Genomic DNA, 19,993 nt, shown 5'->3' with positions numbered 1-19,993 from the left:
AAAAAAGACCCAACATTTTGAAAACACACCAATATTTTCTACTTTCTGCTATAAAACATATCCAATATTTATTTTATTTTATTTTAATGGTGGTGATCAGCGACTTAAAGTGGGACTATGATAGGGTCAGATTGCCCGCATGCCTTAATTGAAGCTGGGGGGGAACTGGCCAACTGCCACTGACATCTCCAGGGACACCAGTACAGTGATTAGTGCTAAAAAATAAAAATAAAATAAAAAAATAAACACCACACCATCACTGTACTAATGACTGGAAGGGGGTTAACATCTTGGGCAATCGAGGGGTTAAATATGTGCCTAACAATGTTTAGTGTGTTTGCTGTGTGGTGTTTTACTAAGCAATGTGCCGTTTTCTGTCATTCGCTGAAGCGATCAGCGGGTCTCGGCCACAAATCATTGGCCAGGAAACTAGCTGGATTGTGCTGCAGCAAATAACAGCACAGTCTTTTAGGGCCACGTGCTTCAAGCGGGTCCAGCTTCTTGAAGCTGGAAGGGCACAGAAAAAGTGGGTGGTTTAGAACAGCCCTTCAACCAGGGTGCCTTTAGGTTTTTTTTAGTGGTGCCTAGGTAAAATGTGTAAAATCTGCTCAAAAAGTATATACAAGCCAGCAAGGGGGTTAAGGCTGCCTTTTAGTTACACAAAGCCATAGGTTTTCATTGTGTACCATTACAACCTTCATCTGCACAATCTCTCCAACAGGACACAGGCAGCAATAAAACAATGTTTTGCCACTTGCTGTGCCCATTTCCCTCCCCAGATACTTACCCGAGTCCTGTATCGATCCATCGCTCTGCCCATCTGCTCTCCTCGATCCCACAGGCTTGACTGCGACCAGCAGGAGCCATTGGCTCTGGTTACTGTTAGTCCAATCTTTTAAGCAGAGAGCAGGTGCTCTCAGCCGTGCTTGGGATCAAGCCCACACGTTTTCCCCATAGCAAACGCTTGTTTTGGGGGCAAACACAGAATAGGAGGAGCAGAGAGTAGAAGCAGGGAAGGAGTGAGGAGGTTTAGGCCTGCTCTGTACAATGGTATTGGACAGAGTATAACATGTTTATTATTTAAATAAAAGAATACATAAGAGCCTTTAACCACTTTCAGACCGGACCAATTTGCTGGTCAAAGACCAGACCACTTTTTGCGATTCGGCACTGCGTCGCTTTAACTGACAATTGCGCGGTCGTGCGACGTGGCTCCCAAACAAAATTGACGTCCTTTTTTTCCCACAAATAGAGCTTTCTTTTGGTGGTATTTGATCACCCCTGTGGTTTTTATTTTTTGCGCTATAAACAAAAATAGAGCGACAATTTTGAAAAAAACGCATTATTTTTTACTTTTTGTTATAATAAATATCCCCCAAAAATATATAAAAAAAAAAAAAATTTTTCCCTCAGTTTAGGCCGATACGTATTCTTCTACATATTTTTGGTAAAAAAATCGCAATAAGCGATTATTGATTGGTTTGCGCAAAAGTTATAGCGTTTACAAAATAGGGATAGTTTTATAGCATTTTTATTAATAATTTTTTATTATTTTTTTTTTTACTAGTAATGGCAGCGATCAGCGATTTTTATTGTGACTGCGACATTATGGCAGACACATTGGACATTTTTGACACATTTTTGGGACCATTCTCATTTATACAGTAATCACTGCTATATAAATGCAGTGATTCCTGTGTAAATGACACTGGCAGTGAAAGGGTTAACCAGTGGGTGGCAGTGTAGGGGTTAAGTGTTCCTAGGGGAGTGTTACTAACTGTGGGGGGGTTGGGCTTTCATTTAGTGTACACTGATCTCTGCTCCAATCACATGGAGCAGAGATCAGCGTCACTAGTTGCTAGGCAGAATAGACAAATGTTGTTTACACAGCATTTGCTCTATTCGGCCGCTCCGTGAGACGATCGCGGGGATGCCCGCGGCGATCGAGTCCGCGGGTCCCGCGACCGGACTCACGGGGGTCCCGACCAGCGCGGGAGCGCGCCGCCGGCGGCGCGCTCCCGATGGCAGGGCGGCTTTGAATATTGGACGTACCTGTACGCCAATATGCCTGCCCGTGCCATTCTGTCGACGTACATCGTCGTGCGCTGGTCGGGAAGTGGTTAAAAGCAATTAAATAATATACCTGCATGCCATTGGTATGTCAGAATAAAGCAAAGAAAGTGTGAAGAGAGAAATGCATGCTCATTGTACAAAGATATTTTTAAATGGCCTGGACAGATTTGTTGGTATATGCAATTAGCGGACCAGCTGTTGAAAACTACAAGTCCCATCATGCCTCTGCCCTGGTGTCATGCTTGTGGCTGTCAGAGTCTTGCTATGCATCATGGGACTTGTAGTTCTGCAATAGCATAAATAAATCATTGTTTCGTAGGGATATTTAAAACAAATTTTTACTACAAGCTTCTGGTGACACTACACTCAGGTGTGAACAGGCACAACTGAAAACCATGGGACTTGTGGATGTTGAGCGTTTTGGAGCTTCATTCTACAAAAACACTCAAGTATGAATGGGGCCTAAATGTTTTTTGTAATCAGTATCATAGTTTTCAAAGTCTTCAAACTTGTAACAAGTCAGCCAGCTTGTTTGAATTGAGAAAAGAAGAAAGCAGAGAGTTTTCTGAGAAGATCAGAAATACAATTATGGATCAGCATATTAAGGGTAAATGCTAAGGCACCTTTTGGTATAGCTGCAAATATTCTAAAGAAGTTTAAGATGGGAGTGAAGCCAAACACCCTGGACATGACCACAAAGAAAATCAACTTAAGATTGAAGATAAGAAAAAACTTCTAAAGCGGTACAAGCTGAACGCCAAGGTCAGGGTACTTCAGTGTCTGATCACCCCATCCATCACCTTTTGAGCAGCAGGGGCTCAAATGAAGACCGAGGAGGACTCCACTATTTAAAGAAAAAGTATAAGACACAAAACAGACAATAAAACCAACACAGAAACTTAGGGAAGATGACAAAACCACTAGAGATTGGCTCTCCTGCAAACTGTCAGATCTGTGGGACAAAACTATATACTGCATGTTAGTCTGGCTACACTGCAATCAACCAACTGAATAAAAAAAAAAAAAAAAAAAAATCTACAGGATTGTCTATCTGCAGTGTATGGATGCTACCAGTGGTTTTCTCCAAAATACACAGCTTTCTTTAAGGACTCGAATATAGAAGGCTCTGTAGCAGAATGGACCAAGACAGATGAACTAAACCAGCAAAGAGATCTCTGCAAAATTCAAAGGATAATAACCTCCACATTACTCAACTGCAGGAGACCAGGTCTCGTAAATCCACATGTACTAAGCTCACAGCACGATCTTCTCACTCCAGACGGTCAACTTTAAGTGACAAGCTTATAGAGGCCCACGCAAGTCTGGAAGAAAATAAAGTGTGACGCTCCTTTGCCAGAAAGGAAGCTGAAATGGAAGCTAAGAGCAAAGCTTGCCAAGCAGAGATGGAAAGGTGGAATCCCAATAAAGATTCTGCAAATGGAAAGGGAGGAAGCAGCTGCCCTAGCAAGGCTGAAGATCCTTGATCAAGCAATAAATGACAGTACTAATTCAGACTGCTATATTCCAGCAGAAATGGAAGATCCAATTGAACGCGCCAGTGAATATGTTCTAAGGCATAGTGTTTGCAATGATACAGAATCAACTCCTGTACCACCTACTAACATTACAGTTTTGTTAACACAGAGACCTCCAATTCACACAAGCCTGAGCCTCTTCAAGTCCACAAAGCCAGTACAGTCACACAGCAAACCACTTCACCTCCTTTCAACAATAAGGTGACTGCCAGTGATACGTCACAGTTCAAGCAGCCTTAGAAACAAAGCTAAATGCTCTTGCAACATAGTTTTATCCTGGTAAACCTCACCCTTATTCACCAGAGAACTTTCATGCCCAAAGGGTCCCAAGAGTTACTTTGGCAGCAAAGAGTGAGAGGAGAGATCAGACCTATCTGACTGTGCCAGATATATGATTCGCCAAAAGCTGATTAACATTAGCCTTGCAAGGTTCGACGACTGTCCAGAGAACTATACAGCTTGGAGATCTACCTTCAAAACTTTTATTGTTGATCTCAACCTTACTGCCAAGGAGGAACTTAATTTGTTCATAAAGGTAGCTAGGGCCAGAATCTGCAGATTGTGTCAAAAGACAGAGCAGTACATATTGACTACCCAGATGCAGGTCTTGCTGCATGTGCAAGACTTGAGAAAAGCTATGGTAGTTCTGAAGCCATAGAAAGTGCTCTATTCAAGAGACTGCAAAACTTTCCAAAAATAGGTACCAAAGATCATTGCAAGCTTCAAGAACTAAGATACTTACTCATAGAGCTAGAATTGGCAAAGGCAGACCCTCGTCAACCTGGGCTGAGATACCTGGACACCTCCCATGGTGTGAATCCAGTGGTGTCCAAACTGCCATACCACCTACAAGAGAAATAGGCACAGCAAGGCTCAAGATATAAAGACTATAATGTAGCTTTCCCTCCATTTTCATACTTTTGCAGGTTCATCAGTGAATAAGCCTGGATGACAAATTGTCCCAGCTTCAGCTTTAGTGAGTCTAGCTTGCCTGCATCAGCATCATTAAGGTATGATAAAGCAGCTAAATATAGATAATTATATAGAGCAGCATCTGCTAAAAAGACCGACAGTCCTATTCACAAAAAAAAAAAAAAACTCTAAATAAGTGTTGTGGGCTTAGGGCAAAGACTATCCAAGAACACAGGGAGATTCTCCAGAAATGTGGAATATGCTATAGGTGCTGTGCTTCCTATATCCATTTTGCTAAAAACTGTAAAGTTGCCATCGAGTGCACAGAATGCATTAGCGACAAACACATTACAGCACATTACAGCAATGCATCCTGCTCCACTCCAAAATATATCCAAAAGGATCAACCTAAGAGAGCTACCAGGATGTATACCATAATGCATGAGCAGAGCAACAATTCCCTGAGCCCAAATTCTTTGAGATCTTTGACATACAACACCATATACTCACAACACTTGTTCTGGTCGTGTAGAAACCTCTGGCATGGGTTCTTGGTCTCCCATATCAAGGCAAAGAAGGGCATACCCTTGCCAACATTAGATGAGTGTAACCAAATACCAGACAACAGGGAAGAAATTCCTACTCCAGAAGCTGCGTATCACCATTCCCACTTGAGGCACCTGGTTTCTGATATTTCTCCAATGGACATGGATAATGAAACCTTAGTCTTGCTGGGAAGAGACATTCTCCGAGTACATAAAGTATGCCAGCAGTGCAATAGATCTGCCAATGCCCCATATGCACAAAGTCTTGATCTAGGCTGGGTAATAGTGGGCGATGTATGCTTGAATAGACTGCGCACACCATCTGAGATCATCTCCTTCAAAACTCACGTGTCAAGGAATGGGCGTGCATCTCACTTCAAATAATGCCCTCATCGTTATGAAGTAAAGGAGAAGCCTCTTGACATCATCCAGTTATCTGATGTTATTCCCATTCCCTGTGATGACAGCTTAGGTAGCACAGTGTTTTGTACTACACATGACAACAGAATAGCCTTGTTGGTTGAAGATAGAGTTCATCGCAATAATGGAACGTGAGTGAATTTTTCAAAGATGAATCTAACAGCTAAGTTGCACCATTACCTGAAGAGAGCCATTTGCGATAACTGCTGACATTAAACAAATGTTCCATTGCTTTATAGCAAGAGGACCATAGGAACTTCCTAAGGTTTCAACATATGGTCTACGAAGGACTGCTCTTTATGGTGAAACAGAGTATGGCGCAGATATTCAACACTTCGTTGAGAGAGACTTCTACGTGGACGACGGACTCAAATCCTTACCCACAGATGAAGAAGCTATAGACCTGCTCCAAAAGGACTCAATGTATGCTTTCTGAGGTCAACCTCGGACTTCATAAAATCGCCTCAAACAGTGCTGCTGTGATGAAAGCCTTTCAGCCTGGTGACCATGCCTGTTCAGAGAAGTCTGGGCCTACAGTGGAACCTATTAAAAAGGACACTTTCGGCTTTCAAGTCAGCTCTGCAGACAAGCCATTTACCAAATGTGATGTTCTGTCAGTGGTAAACAGTCTATATAATCAACAGGGATTTGTGACTCCCATCACCATACAGGGTAAATCCTTAAGACAGTTATCAGAGACTATTCAAGATTGGGATGCTCCACTATCAGATGAACAGTATATGTAGGAGTCCTGGAAACAATCTCTACATGCCTTAGATGGAATTGATATACCACGCTGCTACACTTCAGCTTCCCTTGCTACAAGTCAAAGAAAAGAGATTCACATCTTCCCAGATGCATCCACTGAGGCCATAGCAGCTGTTGCCTACCTCAAAGTAAGAGACTCTCTCAGTCAAGCCCACATAGGGGTTCTGTGTGTCAAAGCTAAGTTAGCACTTAAGCCTGAGCACACAATTCCCAGGCTTGAACTTTGTGGGACTATGCTAGCCTTAGAAATTGCGGATTTTTTACTACGTAAGCAAGACATTCAAATAGATGACATCAAAGTTGTTTTAGGCTACATACAGAATCAGACAAAACACGTCTATGTCTACCACACCAAGTCCAATGATGCCGACGGTCAAGGCTGGCACTTATGCCAAAAAACTTTTTCTGCAAGGGACATCGCTGAAAGTGAACTGATCATAATACGTAGTGAACAACAGAATGTCTTTATCACAGAAATTAATTGTATCCGTGACAAGCAGAACATTCCAATTGCCAACCTAAACCCATTAATTGATAGTCATCATCATCTCTCCACCTTTCTCATATGGCACTACCATGAACTGGTTAAGCACCAAAGTAGACATTTCACAGAGGGTGCCATAAGAGCTGCAGGCCTTCGGATCGTTGGCACAAAATGACAAATTAAAGCTATACTGGACAACGGTGTCCAGTGCTGCAAACTAAAGCCCCATACACGCTATCAGATTCTCTGATGATTTTTGTCTTCGGATTTACCAAAACCATGTAGTACAAGATCCTGCCTGATTGAATACAAACTGAAACTCCTAAGGTTTGACCTCATATTATATGGTTTTGGTAAATCTGAAGGAAAAAAAAAAATCAGCAGAAAATCCGTTTGTGTGTATGGGGCTTTAGAGGGAAATATCAGCAACAGCAAATGTCAGATTTGCCAGCTGACAGGTTAAGTACTGACCCACCTTTCACTCACATTGGTCTAGATGTTTTTGGGCCATGGATGGTAACAGCAAGCAGAACCTGAGGTGGCCAAGCAAATAGAAATCAATGGGCAATGTGGTTCACCTGCATGAGTGTGCGTGCGATACGCATTGAAGTAATAGAATCCACGGATGCTTTGAGTTTTATCAATGCTCTAAGGCGGGTTCCTTGCCATCAGAGGGCCAGTAAAGTCATTAAGATCTGACTGTGTAACCAACTTTACTGGAGCCTGCTGAGAGTTACAGCTCGACTCTAAGCCTATCCAGGACTTTTTAGCTGAAAAGGGCTATATATGGATTTTCAATCCTCCTCATTCTTCCCACATGGGTGGCTCATGCGAGAGAAGGATAGGCATTACAGATAGGATACTGGACTCTGTGTTAATGGACTTGAACTCCACAAGGCTTACTCATGAGAGTTTAACTACCTTTCTGGCCGAAGTGTCCGCCATAATCAATTCAAGACCACTTGACTACGGATCCAGAGTCCCCAATCATTCTTAATCCAGTTACTCTTCTTACCCAGAAGCTTGGGTCTGTTTCTGTTCCACCTGTAAAAATTTTAAAACAGGGAACTTATACTGTAAACAATAGAAGCGAATACACACCACGCCAGCTGCTTCTACAATCGTTGGAAGATGGAGTATCTTTCTCTTCTGCAAGGATGCAGAAAATGGCAACATCTGAACCCTAACCTCCAAGCTGGAGAGCTTGCTCTGCTCAAGGACCAGCAAGCCGAAAGAATTAAATGGACCATTCCTAGTGCATAAAACATGCAATGGGTGTTAACTGATCCTCCATAGGAAGCACCTTACCTTAGTCCCCTGGGGCATTAGGCTCCAGACGGGGACTGAGGTACTCACTGGGCCCATCTGGTCGAAACCAGATGGACCCCCTTTCTCTGGAAGGTCTGCCGAAACAGACCCACCCAAGTACTAGGTGGGGCTCCCCCGAAGGGAGACCCCATGAGAGAGGGCGAACCAAGCCAGAAGGCCATGTCCACCCCCTCCCAAGACTCAGGGTATTACCGAGGACCCACACCCTACTAAATCACACTGTGACAAACGTGTAACAATCAACAAAAAATACAAAAAGGTGACAAACATGGGAGTAAATAAATAGAAAGCAGGGAGAAGGGAGAAGTGAAAGTGGCCATTGTGCAATACAATGACTGGCCCTTCGGCCAGGAATAAAAAAAACCCGCTGGCCCTAGCCAAAAGGCTCGGCCCTAGAAGGCAGGTGTGAAAAAACTGTGTTGTGAAGTGACCATGGTGCCATAAATCAAAGTGACCCTCACTCACAGTGATTGTACGACACCCCTGGACTGCCACTCCAGGGGCACATTCACCACAGGTTTTTCTCCCAACCCTGTCCAACAGCCCAGTCTGTGCAGCCCCCATCCAAACCAGGAAGGCCTGGAGTTCTGAGAGCTTAGGGAAATCCCCTGACCAAGGCTCAACCACCAATCCAGTCACTCCTACCCAATTACATTCGGGAAATGCTAATCCCCCCCCCCCCCCGGTGGGAAGGGGGAGCCAGTGTTCTCTCCCGAAAAACTGATCGGAGCTAGGACTACACCAATCTAGACCCAACTCTCTGGCCAAACCCCATGCAGTACCCATCCTCACTAGGAGCACCCTTCCAGACAGCTCAGACTCAACCATTGATCGGCCCCCAGTATCTGTCGGGCAGCTCGATATAGTCCCTGCTGAAACCACCCTTACAGACACAATTACACCATTGGATTTACATAGCTCTCCCCTATGGGAGTAGCACAGCGCCTCCTCTGGCAACAGATACTACACTTGATCTTAGCCAAAAAGGCAGAGAAGCGATGATCTTATGGTACGTAAAGTACAGGTGAAGGTTGCCAGACAAGGAACTGTAAAGGCTTTCTTCAGGCCCATCACAGAACTTGTTTTACTCTGACTTTTGAAGACTGAACTTGCTTACCTGGGTTTGTTAGATCCAGTTTTTACCACAAGAAGATATGCCTTGAACTTAAAGTGACACTTCTTGTTGTCTTATTGCAGTTATTGTTGTTGTATATATGCATATTCTTTTTTGTCTTTCAGGTCTTCAAGACAACTGCAAATTGTACAATTGTTTATTTTAATTTGCATAACTACTGTTATGATGTAACATAGTGGTATTTACAATACCAGATGGAGAGTGTGCTGTTACACTTGTTGTTTGTAAGATATAATGCATACTTATGGTAATGTTTATATAATTGGTTAATTTACTGCCATCTTGTGGTTGTTTTGGTTATTGCACCATCCTTTTCTCTCTTATCTGTGTCGCCTCCCACTTTAGGATGCACTTCCTGTTCTGGCTTCATTATACTTATGGATAAATAGATGGCCACTTGTCTAGGCCTTCCATGCAATCTGCTTGCATCCGGGAACACATTGCCATGTTTTGACATTCAAATATTGTCTTTCAATCACCCGCCACATCTTGTCGTCTGCTGTACCTCATGCTTGCAATGAAGACCTACGCTGTTAGCTTGAAAAACACATCTTTTTCCTATCTGATAAAGATTTCTGCGGTGAATATATCTACTTATACAGGCCAGGCATAGAGGTCTCAGCAAGAAATAAGTCACCATTACAACAGCTGGAGTCAGATTATGTCTTTATATCAAAAAGCACATATTTCCCAAACCTTGTAGCCTTTAATATTACTTTAAGCAATGCACCCCAACAATGTTACATTTTGTGTCTTTATTGTAATGGAGTTGTTACAAGTAGCATGGCAAATTCTTATATTCTAAATGAAATAAAAAGCTGCACTGGAAAAGTACATTTATGAATATTTTATATCCACATACATACAGACACCACCATTCCAGGCAAGTCCCAACTTCCTGCTTTGTGTTGGCCAAGTATGTTTCACTAAACCTGAGTTGTTAAGACATGTCTGATGAATGAAGTAGATTTGACACAATATCCGTGTTCAATTAAGAAAGCTGTCAATCTTAGTCAGGACCCACTAAGTCAGGCTATTGGCAACTAGATCACACCAAAAACTGTCAGGGAAGACAGACAATGTGCGTCCTCGAGGGACAAGGTGAGGTCGCAGAGCAGAGACATTAACTTTTAAGGGATGAATGTACTTTCTCCCTTTGGCAGCCCATCCATAGGGGGCACAGAGGTGCCGCCCCCCTCCCTGGCAGTCACAAAAATAGAAAAATAAATGTCCTTAACGTCACTGTGTTCGGGCGCCAGACACAGTGCACTATGGGAAGCGTCACGTCTATGCAATCACTAAAAATAGCAGCGCTTTACCGCTGACACCCCAGTGTGGGAGCACTGCAAGTCTGCAGTCTCCTCATAGCCGATACACATCTCTCAAGCTGGCACACATTCACTGTTAACCACTTGCTACCCTTGCCAATTCTGACACTTCTCTCCTACATGTAAAAATCATAATTTTTTTGCTAGAAAATACTCAGAACCCCCAAACATTATATGTATATTTTTTTAGTAGAGACCCTAGAGAATAAAATGGCGGTCATTGCAACGCTATCTCGCACAGTATTTGCACAGCAATTTTTCAAACTAATTTTTTTTGCATTTAAAAAAAACTAAACAGTAAAGTTAGCCCAATTTGTTTGCATAATGTGAAAAATGATGTTACGCCGAGTAAATAGATACCTAAAATTTCATGCTTCAAAAATTGTGCACACTTGTGGAATGGTGCCAAACTTCAGTACTTCAAAATCTCCATAGGCAATGCTTTAAATTTTTTTTACAGGTTACATGTTAAGAGTTAGAGGAGGTCTAGCGCTAGAATTATTGCTCTCGCTCGAACGTTTGTGGCGATACCGCACACGTGTAGTTTTAACGCCGTTTACATATGTGGGTGAGACTTACACATGCGTTCGCTCCTGTGAGCGAGCACGTGGGGACAGGGGCCCTTTAAATTTTTATTGTGTATTTTACTTTTGTATTTGTTTGATGCTTTCTTTTTAAATTTTTTATTTTTATCACTTTTATTCATATTAGAGTAATTAATGTAATAGAAATATGGCATGACAGGTCCCCTTTACAGAGAGATCTGGGGTCAATAAGTCCCCGCATCTCATCTCTAGGCCGAGAAGCATTAAAAAAAAAAAAAAAAAAACGATCTCGACTTCCCAGAGGAGGCGTGGCATTTTTTCAAATGCAGAAGCCGGGCGTGACATCATAATATCTCGCCTGGCCTCCAAACAATCAAAAGACTCCAGGGATTGTACACCTTGAGCTGTAATGTTGAGCTATATACCCCGATGCGTAATGCTGAGCTATATACCCCGATGCGTAATGCTGAGCTATATACCCTGATGCGTAATGCTGAGCTATATACCCCGATCCGTAAGGCTGAGCTATATACCCGATCTGTAAGGCTGAGCTATATACCCCGATCCGTAATGCTGAGCTAGATACCCCGATCCGTAATGCTGAGCTATATACCCCGATCCGTAATGCTGAGCTATATACCCCAATCCGTAATGCTGAGCTATATACCCCAATCCGTAATGCTGAGCTATATACCCCAATCCGTAATGCTGAGCTATATACCTCGATCTGTAATGCTGAGCTATATACCCCGATCCGTAATGCTGAGCTATATACCCCAATCCGTAATGCTGAGCTATATACCCCAATCCGTAATGCTGAGCTATATACCCCAATCCGTAATGCTGAGCTATATACCCCAATCCGTAATGCTGAGCTATATACCCCAATTTGTAATGCTGAGCTATATACCTCGATCTGTAATGCTGAGCTATATACCTCGATCTGTAATGCTGAGCTATGAACCCTGTTCTTTAATACTAAGCTATATACCCTGTTCTTTAATGCTGAGCTATATACCCGAGCTGTAATGTTGAGCTATATACTCTAACCTATGAGGCTGAGCTGTATCCTCTGTCCTGTGATGTTGAGGCTGTATACTCCTGACACTATGGGTAGAAAGCAATTGGAATACAGAGGACAGAGTGGGTGGATTCTATAAGGGGTGGGGCTTATGAGAAGTGGGAGTGGTCAAAAAGGAAGGGCAGGGTCTGGCGCCCCCCCCCCCCATACTAAAATTTCACCAGCCGCCACTGCTTTCTCTACTTTGAAAACATCACCCTACCAATCGCATCAAGCAAAGTCTGAGCTCTTGCCACTGGGAAAAGGGAATACTTCAAAACCCTGCCTGTAGAGAATGGCACAGCATGTAAATGAAAATAGTTTTAAAAAGTTAAATATTCAATTTTCCTTCCATACCCAGACTCAGAATTCCAGAGCCAAAACATGGGTTTGTTTTACTGTAATCCATCCATTTTCAACCATGGTTTTGTGGAACTCCCGCTTGATGGTACCTGCTTAGCCCTGGAGCCTATGCCACATGGCAGAGCCAGCAACATTACACCAGAGATCTTCTTTGTAATTCCTTTATTTAACTAAAAGTTTTATTATACAGATTAAAGGTATAGTTAAAGCTAGATACAATGCCGTAAGTATGCTAGCAACACATATTAAATATCTGCATCAACTTCAAAAGGCAGCTCAACAGGTTTAGATCATACACAATGTGACAAGTTCCACAACATGCAGAATATTCTTAACTGGGAGGGCGTAATGGTAAGTATCTCCAACGTACCAGAGATCTTTTTTTCCCATCTGCAAGCAAGGCATTTGGACCACTGTAATGGTGGGTATCCTTCCAACTGCCTGCCAATAAAAGAAGCACTTTTCCCACTGACTTCCAATGAATTGGTTTCAATAGCGGTCTCTCAAGACCTGGAAAGGATTTCAAGGTTTCAACTGGGGTAAAACAATTTAGAATTATAAAAATGATGGCAATTGAATACTCAAAAAAGGCAACGTGCAAAAAGGCATGTACAAAGAACCCAAGCAGCAGGGTGGTGAGCTTGAGAATGTGTACCAAGACAAGGGGCAGCTGGTATTTTTTTTTTTGGGGGGGGGGGCAGCAAACAACCACCCATATCCCCCCTTAAGCAGCACCCACCCCTGCTGTTTGCTCATCAGTTCGGCATTTCCCTAATCACGGCAGGTGGCAGGTAGCGTGGTGCAGCGGCTTGGCTTCAAGTGTCCTCTCCTCCATGGCAGCTACCAGCTCCTCCCCTCCTCAGCATCCGATAGGCTCGCCTGTCCTTTCAGTCAATCGGGTGATCAGTGTCAAACCCCACTTCCTGATTGGCCAGGAAGAGGATCAGTGTTACAACAGTGAATATTGATTCGCTGTTGTAACACACCTGGGTGGGCTCGGCTTGCACTCTCTGCGACCTGAGCCCATCCTATATCAATTCTGTCTCTAATTGGTGCTTCAAAAAAACAGCCCCTCTAGATTGGAATCCATGCGCCCGTGTCCTGAAAGGGGCCGGACGCATGGATGGGGGGGCGTGCCTGTGCACCCTTAAAGCGGGAGTCCACCGGGACTCCGCGTTTTTTTTTTTTTTTTTAAAAGCCAGCAGCTTCAAATACTGCAGCTGCTGACTTTTAAATAGTGACACTTACCTGTCCAGCGCGCCCGCGATGTCGGCACCCGAAGCCGATCGCTCGCTCGGCTGCCGGGTCCCGCCGCCATCTTGGGTATGGGAATCAGGAAATGGAGCCTTTCGGCTTCATTTCCCGGTTCCCTACTGCGCATGCGCGAGCCGCGCGGCGCAATCCGGACGGTCCCCGCTGCCTCTGGGATCTGTGTGTTTCCCAGCAGGCAGCGGGGCACTTGCTGAAGGGGGCGGGCGCTTGCGGAAGGGGGGCGTAACGTACGCCCCGTTCCGCAGAGAGCTAGCCCGGAAGTGGGTGCAGTTACCTGGATTATCCAGGTAACTGCACCCCCCTCCCCCCTGAAAGGTGCCGATTGTGGCGCCGGAGGGGGGGGGGGATTCCGATGAGCGGAGGTCCATTTTAGGGTGGACCTCCGCTTTAATGGACGGGGTCCCTGATCAAGATCCAGGCATCACTTGGATCAACAAGCTAACATGTTTCAAGAGGTAGATGATCTTCTTCAGAGCACAGCTCGTCTGTATGCCACATCACCTTTTAAATTAGAACTCTCCAACCAATGCTTGACTCCCAAAACCCCAGTACAGCTTCTCATGTTTGGTCTAGGTCTAATTTTTGTATTGGTCTTGGCTTTGTTTTTTTTTTATTTCTAGACCGGCATCTAAGGCCTCATTTCAGCACATTTACTGAAAATCAGGTGTGCTGGGGTCCTTTCTACAGACTAGGAGGGTGGGGAATATTACTCTTCCGGGTGACGGGTGTGACAGGTGCAATGCGCTCCAAGCTTGTGGAGCTTGCTTTTCAGCGGGCCTAAGATCTGTCATAGGATGAATATCAAATGGCACACTTCCGGGTATGAGTCCTGGTACGCGTGCAAAACAGAACGAGCATACATTTCAACACATCTATTGCCGCTTATTGGTATATACACAGAAAAAGTTCCACACATTTTTTAATTTACAGTCCTAAAATGGAACTCAATACATATGGCAAGACCACACATGAATCTCTCTCTTCTACAACCCCAATTCCAGAAACGTTTTGGACACTTGTGGCTTACCAATACATAAGAATGCATTGTAAGCCTGGTTAGCTTAGATGACTTCATACTATAGTTAATGTGATTGTAGCCGTACCAAACCAAAAATACACTGCCGAAGATGTGACACAGCTCATCGAATTCATTCTTACACACAACTACTTCACTTTCAATAATAACATCTATCTCCAGTGTATGGGTACTGCTATGGGAAGCAAAATGGCACCCCAATATGCAAACTTATTTATGGCTGACCTGGAGGACAAATTTCTGAACAGCATACAACAAAAGCTATACAGATATTATCGCTATATTGATGATATCTTCATGATATGGACTGAAGGTGAAGAAAATCGAAACCAATTCTTCTCATTGATCAACACTTTTCACCCATCTATTAAACTAAAAATGGATTATTCAAACACACATGTCAACTTCCTAGACACTACAGTATACATCAGGGATCACAAGCTTCACACGTCGATATACAGAAAACCGACTGACCGATGCAGCTATCTTCATAGTTCCAGTTTTCACCCGCAACACACTAAACGGGCCATCATACACAGCCAGGCCATCAGATACCACCGAATTTGTTCAGACCCAGAAGACAGAAACACTGGCAGACTCCTTCCACAAGAAAGGTTACAAAGACAAAACCATCAACAACAGCATAAACACAGCCTTGAAAACCCAAAGAGAAAATCTCCTCCAATACACAGAGAAAAAAAACAAATAACCGAGTACCTCTAGTCACCACATACAACCCAGCACTAGAAGGGATCAAAAAGATAATCAAAGATTTACAACCCATTATAACAGAGGATGAAACTCTGAAAGGAATATTCCAACAACCCCCATTACTGGCTTTCAGACAACCACCCAACCTCAGACACAAACTAATCAGCAGGAAACTTCACTCTGATTATGAAGTCACAAATAATGGAAGCAAACCCTGCAATAAAAAGCGCTGCAAACTATGCAACCAGATCAATCTATCCAAAAGTGTCACACACACAAAATGGGATCTTACAACTGTACCTCTAGTAATGTTGTGTACCTCATCCAATGCAAAAGGTGCAGCAAAGGATCTTATGTTGGTGAAACAGGACAGAAGTTGCAAACGAGGATGAATTTACACAGACATACCATCAAGGAACATAAAGAAGACAGTTTATGCACACCTGTGGGACATCACTTCTCACAACCGGACCACACTATAGAAGACCTCAATGTTTTAGTTCTTAACCACTACAATACAGGGCACTTTCACCCCCTTCCTTCCCAGCCCAATTTTCAGCTTTCAGCGCTCTAGCGCTTTCAGTGACAATTGCGCGGTCGTGCTACACTGTACCCAAATGAAATTGTTATAATTTTGTTCGCACAAATAGAGCTTTATTTTGGTGTTATTTATTCACGACTCCGTTTTTTTTTTTGGGCGATATAAGCGCAAAAATAGCGGAAATTTGGAAAAAAAAACAATATTTTCTTTTTTCTATTTGAAAAGAAATCCAATAAAATCAAATTTTGTCATAAATTTAAGCCAAAATGTATTCTGCTACATGTTTTTGGTAAAAAAAATTCCGTTAAGTGTATAATAATTGGTTTGTGTGATCACGGACATATGTACGCAAATGATCATGTACATATGTGTGCAGGTGATCACGTACATATGTGTGCAGATAATCATTGGGACATGTGATTTTAGTGGGACATATGTGGGGGACATGTTTTTATTATTAGGGACATGTGTTTTTATTATTTGGGGACATGTATGTTTTGGGGACATGTGTGTTTTGGGGACATATGTGGGGACTGTGTTTGTACTGTGTGGTGTGTTGTGTGTTTACACTACACTGATGATCAGTCAGTAAAAAGCTGTAAAAAGCAGCCCATACTCACTGATCATCAGCCGGCTGCAGCGATCTGCTCTCCTCTCCTCAGCGGTGACTTCCGTGTGAGGAGAGGAGAGCCGATTGCCTAGCAACCGGCTGTTTGTTTACATCACATGACGGCCGTGATTGGACACGGCCGTCATGTGATCAGGAGGGCCAATCACAGAGCCCTCCTGCCGATCTGAGATGTGCCGTGTCCGGGTGACACGAGCACATCGGGATCGCGCCGCTGCGCGAGCGCGCGCGTGCGCGATCCCGCTACTCCTGAAGGACGTTCCTGAACGGCCTGTCAGGAGTAGACGGCTCCCACCCGGCCGTATATATGCATTGGCCGGGTGGGAAGTGGTTAAAAAGGGAATTTCAGAACTATCCAGCAAAGGAAAACCTTTGAACTAAGAATGATAATTCTTTTTGACACAAAAAAGAATGGCCTAAATTTAGATATAGGTTTCCTTACCCATTATACTAAAGTTTTAGAACCCCCTCTGTGACTAGCACCCCCCCCCCCCCCTCCATTCCATAGCTCTCCCTCTGTCTTATCTCACTAACTCTTCTGTTATCTTTATTGCCATTGATTTGTATGTGTTTTTTTTGTTGTTTTTTTTTCCTCTCTTCTTTCCCTCAGAGGTGTTTTTTTTTTTTTGACTTGTTTTTACATTCTGCTTAAAAATTTGTAAATCAGTACTGCTTGGACCTTGAAGAAGGGGACATACCCCGAAAGCTTGTCCTGAAAAATTGTATGTTAGTGTAAATAAAAAAAGTATCACGGACAGTACTCAATTTCTCTTCATACTATAGGAATGTCATTACAAACTGACCAAATGACCAAACCTCATCAGAAATCTTTTTTCATTAAAAAGGTAACGTTGCTCTCCAGGGGGTTATCATTGGTCAATGCTACCAACTACTCCTGTATATTATACAGTCAAAACTTGGAATGATGTTGTTTCCTGACAGAACTGCGACAAGCACGTGTCTGTCCTGATCATCTGCCAAGACGTTATTGGAGAACAGGCAGGGACTCCCTGGCTTATTCTACCTGCAGCAAAGTTTCTTTATATATTCTTTTGATATTATTATATTTGTTACTTCTATCACTATATCTGTCATTACCCAATTAAATGTTATAGAACTGCAAAATAATTTTTGTGATCTCTTTGCATATCTTGAAAATAAACCTGAAAGCAAAGTAACAAAGCTGTAGAAAAGCTACATAAAAAACAAAAATGTAATGATTTGCAAATCTCATAAAACCATGTTTTATTCATAATAGAAATTTTTTCTATCTTTTTTTTTTTTATTTTCAGCTCCAGTAAATTTTACCCTCTTCCTGACCAGAGAATTTTTTGCGATTCGGCACTGCGTCACTTTAGCTGACAATTGCAGTCATGCGACTTTGTATCCAAACAAAATTGACATTCTTTTTTGCCCACAAATAGAGCTTGCTTTAGGTGGTATTTGATCACCTCTGTGGTTTTTATTTTTTGCGCTATAGAACAAAAAAAAAAAAAAAAAAAAAGGAAGAAGAGCAACAATTTTGAAAAAAAACAAAACATGTAAACATGTAAATTCGTTTTTTTTAAAACCAAACATAAATCGTATTAAGCGTATATTGATTGGTTTGCACAAAAGTTATAGTGTCTACAAAACAGGGGATAGTTTTATAGCATTTTTATAATTTTTTTTATTAGCAATGGCGGCGATCTGCGATTTTGATCATGACTGCAACATTATGGCGGACGCATCGGACACTTCACTATTTTGGGACCATTGTGATTTAAACAGCGATCAGTGCTATAAAAATGCACAGATTACTGTGTAAATGACACTGACAGGGAAGGGGTTAAACACTAGGGGGCGATCAAGGGGTTAAGTGTGTCCTAGGGAGTGATTCTAACTGTTGGGTGGGGGGTGGGCTTCCACTGACATAACAGCGATCACTGCTCCCCATGACAGGGAGCAGTGATCTCTGTCATGTCACAAGGCAGAACGGGGAAATGCCTCGTTTACATAAGCATCTCCCCATTCTACCTCTCCACATAGCAATCGTGGGCCACCGGTGAACATCGAGTTCACAGTACCAGCGGGAACATTCCCGCGGCATGTGCCCCACCACGTTTTGATGCGGAGTTTAGAGGCATTTCAAGTGCCAAATGCATCTGAACTCATTTTTTTTTCTTTCCAAAAAGGCCTCTAAACTCAACTGCCTAGAAACGACTATAAACAACCCTGTGTACGTGGGCTGATAAGATAACAGAGGAGAGTTCAGGAGCAGTTGAAAAAAAATGCCCAACTGCTCCTAAACATCCTTTTACCAGCAGCAGTGTACATGAGGCCTTAACCACTTGCCAACCAGCTCACGCAGATATACTGCGGCAGGTTGGCACTCCTGCATTTTTATAGCACTGATCAATGTAATAATGTAACTGGTCCCCAAGAAACATCATTTTGGGTCAGTTTTTTCCGCCACAATGTCGCAATCTCATTAAAAACCTAAGATAACTGCCATTACCAGTAAAAACAAAAAAAAGTCCCGTAGTTTGTAGACGTGATAACTTTTGCACAAACCAATCAATATACTTCTATTGCGATTATTTTTTTTTAACAAAAATATGTAGAAGAATATATATTGGCCTAAACTGATCAATAAATTATTTTTTGTATTTTATTTTGCATATTACAGCAGAAAATTGGTCTCTTTTTATTTGTAGCGCAAAAAAAAAACAAAAACAAAAACAAAAAAACGCAGAGGTGATCAAATATCACCAAAAGAAAGCTTGATTTGATTTTGTTTGGTTAGTGTCGCACGCTCTGCGCAATTGTCAATTAAAGCAACGCAAGGCTGTGTCGCAAAAAATGGCCTGGTCATTAAGGCCCGGTTCACACCGCTGCGGGGGGAGATCCGGATGTGATTTGCACAGCAAATCACATCCAATCTCCGTAGCGATGCGAGTTCAGCCAGATAGTATGGCTGAATTCGCAGCGCTCCCGCAGCAAACTCGCACGGGACCCTTTTTTGGGTCCGCAACAGAATCGGATCGCATGGGGGTTCACACCATGCGATCCGATTCCTGTGCGAGTCGGCAGATCGCACTGCGATATGCCGACGGATCTGGGGGTGTCATTAACATAACATTGACACTCCCAGCCGTCCGCATAGGGCAGTGTGAACTGCCGGCGGGAGGTGTGCGATGCGGGTAAACGCCGCGGATTTGCGGCGTTCCCGCATCGCTATAGTGTGAACCCGGCCTAAGGGGGCAAATCCTTCTGGGGCTGAAGTGGTTAAAAAGTCAGAGTGTCTTAGAAGTAAATATGGGCAAATG

General features: G+C 43.0%; 1 protein-coding gene and 1 pseudogene across 1 annotated transcript in view; both read right to left on the bottom strand.

Moving 5' to 3' along the window:
• EDN3 (endothelin 3) overlaps window positions 1–19,993 on the bottom strand; it is a 186,200-nt gene that overhangs the window by 92,903 nt on the left and 73,304 nt on the right. The gene's annotated exons all lie outside the window — the stretch shown is intronic.
• LOC143937559 (U2 spliceosomal RNA) lies at window positions 8,970–9,066 on the bottom strand (annotated as a pseudogene).

This window comes from Lithobates pipiens, unplaced genomic scaffold (genome assembly GCF_037356315.1).
Source record: "Lithobates pipiens isolate NorthernLeopardFrog02 unplaced genomic scaffold, aLitPip1_a1.2 Scaffold_28, whole genome shotgun sequence".
NCBI lineage: Eukaryota > Metazoa > Chordata > Amphibia > Anura > Ranidae > Lithobates > Lithobates pipiens.
This window is presented reverse-complemented; position numbering and strand designations above follow the sequence as displayed.